The 8434-nt window shown below is 36.9% G+C and overlaps 1 pseudogene; it reads right to left on the bottom strand.

Moving 5' to 3' along the window:
- Positions 1-6717: 6717 nt before the first annotated feature.
- LOC100014159 (ubiquitin-associated protein 1-like) lies at positions 6718-7985 on the bottom strand (annotated as a pseudogene).
- Positions 7986-8434: the final 449 nt, after the last annotated feature.

Raw genomic sequence — 8434 nt, forward strand, 5'->3', positions numbered from 1 at the left:
TGTCGCTCCTTGTCATCAGCTGCCACTTCTTCCATGAGTCAGACTTCATGTGTTTCATTTTGCCTTCTTCCTGTACAATGCTCTGGGAAATTATCTCCTTGAACTTAACATAACTATGTGTAAAATCGAAGGTGACTCTGGGTGATAACCTGTAGCACTTTCCAATGATAAAAATATGATAGCTTTAGTGAATACATTCTTTTGCTTCCATCTTGGTTCTTGGTTTTGTCCCATACAGCTTAGATTGCCAAATACATGAGTTTTTACTCCAATTGTGGTGGGCTGTATTTCAACTGCATTCTTTATCATGTCCTCTTTGAGTGACTAGATTTTTATATATAGTTGTATATCTGAAGTGATCACAGAACATTCTTTGTGGATCTTCAGAATTCTTCTCAAACTAAACTTTTCCTACATTATGAATACACAGATATGTACATAGATGTACCATATTTCACCTGCTGTATTCTTTGGTAAATTAATCCCCTATACATTGTTAGACCATATTGGTGATACTTAAATATTTTGCCTATTCACATTCCCAAATGTGATATTATCTGACAGATTTTAGTCTAAAAGGAATGTTGGTTATCAGAAAATGTAGCAACATTTGCATGTTAGTGCTATAAGTCTTGGACTGTTTTCCATTGTTGCTGTGAGTTATATCCACTGCCCTCAACCTTCCCCCTCTTTAGAAGAATCCCTGAACAGATGAATTATTCCAGCCCTGAAAAATGGCCATGTCAATTTGGTAGAAGGCTTTAAATGCACACCCTTAATTATTTGATGCACTAATGCAAGTGTAATAAAGCTTTCTGTGAGGTTAAAGGCTAATTCCCTGGTACCATCTAGTTAATTCCTTAAAGGAACTTTCAACTGCTTTTGAAAGAAGCAAAAAGCAATAGATCAACAGGTAAACAGTGCTGAATTGGAACTATTAATCAGAAAGCTTGGCCAAGAAGGTGTAGCAGAAGCTCAAAGGCTGTCATTCAGTCCTGATTAATCATTAAATTCATCTCTGACTGAACATATGTCCTAAAGGGATCAACATTTCCCTTCCTGTCTATCCTCTCTGACATCGGTGGCAACCATCACAGGCAAACATTTGCATTGTGGGAAACACTGAATCCAGTAGTTTTCACCAGATAGGGGAACTCTTCAGTGTCAGTAGATGTACAAGAGGAGTAACTACGATCATTTGTATCTAGTTAGTATTGTTTGCTAGTTTGAACCCAATATTTACAGTTTTGCTAGTGCATGAAAGAGGAACTACTACAAAGTTCTAGGTATCTGCCTATAATGTTGAAATTGGGATTTTGACTAAATAAGAGAGTTATAAAAAAGTAGTCACCAATTATTATCCCTTAAGTCAGGAAAATTATTAACAGCTTTTAGCAATTTTGTTTAATTGAAATATGAGTAAAAAGAGGGAAATGTGGAAGAGAAAGAAGTAAGGAGACTGCCTAGCCTACCCTAAATGCTAATCCAGGGAAATGAAACTTGATCCCACACAGAATTCCAATCTCCATGTGGGAACCCTAGTCACTCACCAGTAAGCTGGGCAGGATCCAGCCAGGTCCCAATATAGAAAAACCCTTGTGAGCTAAGCTCACTGAGGCAGCAATCCCAACAAGAAAGTCCCCGACTCCAAGAAGTTCCAAAGCTAAAAGTCAAAGTCCTGATGCCGAAAACTCCAGTTTGAAAGGCCCAAAGCTCCAAGTCAAAGTTGAAGTCCAAAAGCCCCAAGGAGCTATCCTCCAAAGAAGATGTCTAAAGGAGAAGATTCCAAGGAGCAGAAACTCTAAAGAACTCCTCCCAAGGAGAAGTCCCTTGGACAAGAATTCAGTACTTTTTATAGTCCTTTTCCCACATAACTTCCTGTCCCTCTCCACTTTACAGGAACCAATTGCAGCCTTTCAATTTGTCTAGCACTGCAGCTGGGGGGGGGGGGAGGGAAAGGGGGGTAACAATGGCCTCTGGAGTTGTCACCAACTCTAGCAAGTGACTTGTGAACTTTCATACTTACTGACTGGTAAGGTACTACGTAAGGGTACTTAAGTTTTTGATTGATTAACTTAAAAGTTGCTGATTGATAGACAAAGAGTTTGATTCATTCTTCACATGGCATAATCTACTCGAATCTAACTCTATCAACCATTTCTTTCATGTATCCTCTAGCATATTGCAGTTAGAATTTTGGTTAATGGTACTTTCAATGCAGAAATCTCAGCTAATATCCCTTTAAGATGTAAAAAGAAATAATTACAATAACTAACATTCACATAGTCCTAAATATGTGCTAGACATTCTGCTAAAGTTTTTCAATGATTTTCTCATTTGATCCTCATAATAACCTTGGGAAATAGGTATTATTTTTATCCTCATTTTATAGATAATGTAACTGAGGCTAACAAACTTTTACTCCTTTTAATATAATATTCATTCCATTTCCCACTGATAGAAATAGGCCATTTTTTTTTATTCCACAATTTAAAAATCTTGAACCTACAGGTCCTGAAAGGTGGAATGAATGACTGTTTGAAATTATATAGTCTTCTCCTCCCTCTTTTATGGATAAGGCACCCAAGGACTGGTGAAAGGTAGCATTACTTTAGTGTTGGAGCTGAGACTAGACTCTATTTAGTGACCTATAGGGATACAAAAATTAATTATTATGGCTTCATGTAAAGTGCTTTCTTTAAAAAAACAATTTTTTCAATTAACAAAAATTTATCTCATTTTTCATTTACCCCTTTTAGGAAAAAAGAAAAAGAAATTAAATAAAAACCCTAGTAATAAATATTAATAGTCAATGAAAACAAAATTTTATTTGACTATTTAAGAAATATATGTTTATTTCTATATACTTCTCTATTTGTTGGTGGTAACCATGCTTGATTTATTATATGTCCTGCAGAATCATGGTGGGTCGTTATATTGCTACATGTACTCAATTTTTTCAAGTTGTTTGACTTTATAATGTTATCATTTCAGAAATTGTTCTCCTGGTTCTTCTCACTTATATCCTATCACATATCACAATCCTACATGTCTTCCAAGTTTTCTCTGAACCTATACTTTTCATCATTTCTTATGGCAAAATAACATTCTATCACATTCATTTATCAATTTGTTCAAACATTACTGAACTGAAGGGTCTAGTTTCTAGTCCTTCGTTTTAGCAAAAGAGCTACTTTAATTATTATTTATTACCTATGGGTCCTTTTCCTTTTCCCTTAATTTCCATACTAGTTTTAGCCTTAGTGATATTATCATTATATCAAAAGGTATGTCCTGTCTAGCAACTTTTTGATAGCTCCAAATGACCTTCCAAAATGTCTAGAACATTTCATAACTACAATAATGCCTTCATATGCCTTTTTTCTCAGTTCCCTTACAATATTTATTCTTTTCTTTTTGGGGGCAACTTTGCTAATCTGATGGTTGTCACATGAAATCTGAGTTGTTTTTAATGTTTCTCCCTAAGTATTGATTTTTAACATTTTAAATGATTATTGTTAGATTAGATTTTTTTTCACAGAAAACTGACTTCTCATTTCAGTACTTTTACTTGTACCATGCAGAAGAGAAAACATGGAGAGAGGGCTAGGATCTCTTGAAAGTATTTGAAGGACTGTCATTTGAAAAAGAGATTAGGTGCTTCATACCTGCAAATGGTGTGACTGAGAGGCTAAGGCTGATAGAATTTTTGAGCTTAGGAACTCTGTGCTTAAGAGGGCTATGCTGACTGGGTGCAGTGAGACATATGGCAGATATAAGAGTAATAGAACTTGCAAAGAGGCAGATTTTGCTTTAATGTCGGGAAAAACTTCCCAAAATTTAGAGTTGTCCAAAAGAGGAATAGGGTGCCCCAGAAGGGATTGAATTTTACTCTACTGTAGGTCTTCAAGCAGAGCCTAGAAATTTACACTACATGTAATGACTGCATTTTAGGTATGACAGCATATTTATAAAATGGATTCCTATTCTGTCAGCTATACTAACTCTGTATCAGCTAGAACAGATAGCAATGTGAGGTCCTTTCCACCTCTGATAGTCTGTGAATATACAGCTTGGATACAGAGTTCAAAGGTGTGTATGTGGGGGGGCGGTATGTATGTTTTTTGTAGTCAGTCGTATCACCCTTGTTACATGAGGTTCTCACCAACACTGACCTATGCTACTCTTTCCCTTTTTTATTGATGAAGAAACTGGGGCTAAGTGACTTGAGCCAAAGTCACACAGGTAGTAAATTTTGAAATGGGTTTTGCAGCCAGGTCTTCAAGTTAATCTCATTGAAAATGCAAAGTACTTGAAGGTGAATCATACCACTTTTTCTTCTCTACACTCTATCATGCTTAGTGCATAGTAGATACTCAGTGAAAACATGTAGTCGGGTTTTTTCAAGTCTTAACTTTTAGTACCATGGGCAGGGAATATGCAGGCCCTAATATACTTGCTAGAAGCATGGAGTTAGACTGTTCTATGCCCCAAACTCCTCATATCAGAACATTATTTCCTATTGGTAAGGATCTTACCAAATCTTCTTCATACAAACAAACAAACCACCAAAGATGATCTTTGCTCATCTCTGGTTTGTTTCAGTGTACTCACCTTTGCCTTGTAAAACCCTACCTTCAAAGCTCATCTTAGTTGTCGCCTCCTACAGAATGCCTTTCTTAATCCCTCCAAGAAAGTGATCTTTACCACTTGGAATTATTTTAGTTTTGTTTATGTCTGTCCCTTTTATTCCTAGCTCTAGCTATTAAAATGTAAGTTTCTTGAAGACAGCACTTTTTATATATCCTTGTATCTTTAGCAACTGGTATAGTGACTTGCAGGTGGTATGAGTTTGCTGTAGTGTAAGTTGTGACTGATTATCACCCTAATACTCACATTTTCTTGCATTATTTATTGCTAGACTTATCAATGAGTTAATGTATTTCAAATGTTTATTAATCTTTAAATGCTATGTGTAAGCTAGTGTTGGTGATGTTGTTTTGAAGGTGAAAGCATTGATTTTACTAAAATCATCATCATAAAAACAATTTAGTATGTATCTAACTTGTCATGTCATTGTACTAGTTTATTTATAGAGGATACTTCACAAATTGAGATCTTATAATCATATATCATATATTGAGTTATGCTCAAACGGATATAAAAAACCTCAAAATGAAATCAGAAAGTCAGTATATGTTCAGACTTTGTGTTTAAGGAGCAAAATGGGAACTGTTTCTCAAAAAATATCCCACTTCAATATTAATTTTCCACAATTGCTTTGATTTAGTATCAATGGAGAGTACATATTTACAACAGTGGGCACAGCATTGGAAAATGGACAGGAGAACCATAAGGCCCCCCTGTTCCCACTGTACAATATTCCCTACTCTCTGGTCATATGTGTGTGGGGGTATGATGGTTGGGGAGGTTGTCCCAGCTTTCACTAGCAATCCAATTTTTTTTTTCTTGTTTGGATGTCTACACTCTTACTAACTGGTAGGCCCAGAACACATTTCCCTTTGGCATATTGAAAGACAGAGTGTATTTGACAAATAAGGGCCTCAGGTGTCATGCAGACTAGTCTATATCTGAACAGAAAACCCTTCTCCACTGTCCCTATGAATTGAGCATTCAGTTTCTACCTTAAAAACTCCATGGTCAGAAAATCACATGTTTCTTTTTTAACTTGAAAAATTTTGTAGTTTATTTCTGAAGAATCAAAATAGTTAGAAATCACTTTAGATTCATCAAGACTGTATTTTTATTTAGAGCTTTAACAATGCACAACACCATACAAAGAAATGAATTTCTATTACTAGATGTTACCAAATGTGTCATTCTAAAGTAGTGAGAGCAAACTGAAACATATTTGTGAATTAAGGCTGGTTAATGGATCATGAGCTTGTTTCACCTCCCATTTGAAAATGTTGTAAAGAGCTTCCTATTTCACACTGGTTATTAAAATGTCAATTGAACAGTTTTCTAGATCTGTGGATATAAAGCCTTGGGAAGATGGTTAAGGCTGGAATTTGATGCCCTTTGCCAACAAGATCCAGGATTTAGCCAAGACCTGATTGTAGGTAATTACAATGGCTGATTGACAGAAAAAAAATTCAACATATAGAATAAACTCAATGGCATTCCTTTTGCCTCTAAAAAGTTTAGGGTCCAGTGTTACACTAAGTTAGAGTCAAACATGGGGTTCATTTTTAAGAGAAAAAAGGAAAGTCAAATAAATGCCCTCAAACCCTTGCCACTCCACTAGACATAGATGAAATTCAGTCATTGTAATAGTGAAGGATATCTTTGTCTGAATACATGATGTTCAAAACAGCGCTGACAACCTCAGAGTCTTTTCTCTTCCAGGACACACTTGTATCTCCTGCTCATGGAAAAAATGAAAACACATTAAAACTTTTGGTCTGGAATATATATATATCACCCCAGAAACACCATGACCAAGTTGGGAAGGACACCCTCAAAATGCAAATGAAATTAATTGGACATGTGAAAAGGGAGCATGGCTCAGAGGTTCCAATATTCCTTTTGCTTTACCTACTTTTTTCCTCATTCTCACAGGGACCAGACTCTCACATAGATAAATGTAGGATATCTCCATAAAGTACAGAAGTACTTTTTCTGTCTCTTTCCTTCTCACCCTTTAAAATCACAATAAACCCAAAACAACATTCTCTCTTCTTCCCGAGTGCAAAGCCAGGGAAGGGAAGGGGGCCTCCAGGGACTGATGGTAATATACAGGGCTTCCCAACTAAAGCGAAAGATATCCCATGGCAGAGTGCAGGTGGGCAGGAGGCCACTCCTCAGTTTTTTCATGCCTGAGTTATGAGGTCTTCCAATGTATTGTCCTAGTTGTTGTTATGTAATGATTCAATTTCTTCAGCATCTTTCAGTTCAAAGCCCATTTCCTTAAATTTGCTCATTAACTGAAGAAATTATATTGTATTTTCCTCTGAACACAGGTACATTTCCAAAGCTTCATCTGCCACAATGTGGTCAAAGCCCTTTTTACAGGGCTGTCCATGTGCAAACAAATAGCTAAGAGGCTGTTCTATATTTTCTACTTTCTTTTTCATGGTTTTCAAGATAGAATCATATGAGTAGCTCATGCTGACTGCTATCTCCACACACTGTTGCTCATTAGAAGACAGTGCTTGCAGGTCCAAATAAGTTGGCTTACTTGAACCTTGAGAATAGCTTGGGGTGTTGGTCACTTGTGGTGTCCTCACATCTTGTCAGCATTGTGTTGGAAGTGATGACGCTTCTGTATACACTGAAAAAACAGACAAGCAAAGCTGAGATGAGAGGATAGTGCTGGTATCTCTTTGCTCTTGTTCAAATCTAAAGCTGAAAGTCCTACCCCAAGGTGTCCATTAAGTTTACTAGCATTTTTCTGTGAGGGGGGATTTAAGAAATTCAAGAAAGTTCTACTGTGGAAGCAAGTGGTGATGTGAAAGGGGTTTGCAAGTTTTGCTCTCTTTTGCTTACTGTCATCTGATTCAAGTTTGGGGAAGTAAGAGACTCACATCAGTGATAGGAAGGAAGGCTATTTTGGAAGACAATGATTTCTTTTCAGTTACCTAACTGTGGAAAAGTCATAAAGCTGTTGTATTTGTGAAGGAGTTTGAAATCCAGTTTGCCCCATTCCAGGGATGCCAAGACTTCCTCTTCTTGCAACCCAGAACTAGAGCTTCCTTTCTAAAAGTTATTGTTTAAGGCCACAGTAGGTCATGCTTCTCAGTTCTTCTTTCTCATCAATAAGTTTTAATTCCATGTTGTCAATGGCTCCTCTTCACATTCAAAGTCAGCAGGTTCAAAGTCTTTCTTTGTATGGACTGGGCTAAGAACCTCATGTTTTATGACACTGCCATTTCACCAGTTGGGATGAGAATATTGTGCTATACCTTGGCAAGGATGGGGTTAATGGGAGATGACTTTGTGGTTAGTGGCTTTGAGAAACCCATTTTGTTGTTTCTCTATGGGATATTTTTGAGATTCCCCATTGACTTCTGTCTCTTAAACCTTTCCCTTAGCTTCTCATTGAGCGTCCTGTATTTTCTGAATGCTTTCTGTCCTCTTCAATTGTTTCCCTCCCTCCTACCACAGTCATCAAAGGACATAGTTCTGAGATGTTTTCCCTTTAGTGTATATCAGTTGCCCTGATGATTTTCTCCTGTTCCAAGCAGGGGAAGCTTACAGTTTGCATTTCCCTGGCAGCTTGTAAACAATCAGACAAGGAAAATCCAATAGATAGACTAACTTTCCCTGGTGTTTGGCTCCTCTCTATCTTCAAGATAACCAAAAGTCACAATAAAATCTGCATCAGACTTCTTCAAAAGTTACTTAGAATCTGAAACCCTCCAGTGCTACTCAGGATTGAAAGATATCACTGCTGACCTGCTGTCTACCTCTC

This window comes from Monodelphis domestica, chromosome X, assembly GCF_027887165.1.
Source record: "Monodelphis domestica isolate mMonDom1 chromosome X, mMonDom1.pri, whole genome shotgun sequence".
NCBI lineage: Eukaryota > Metazoa > Chordata > Mammalia > Didelphimorphia > Didelphidae > Monodelphis > Monodelphis domestica.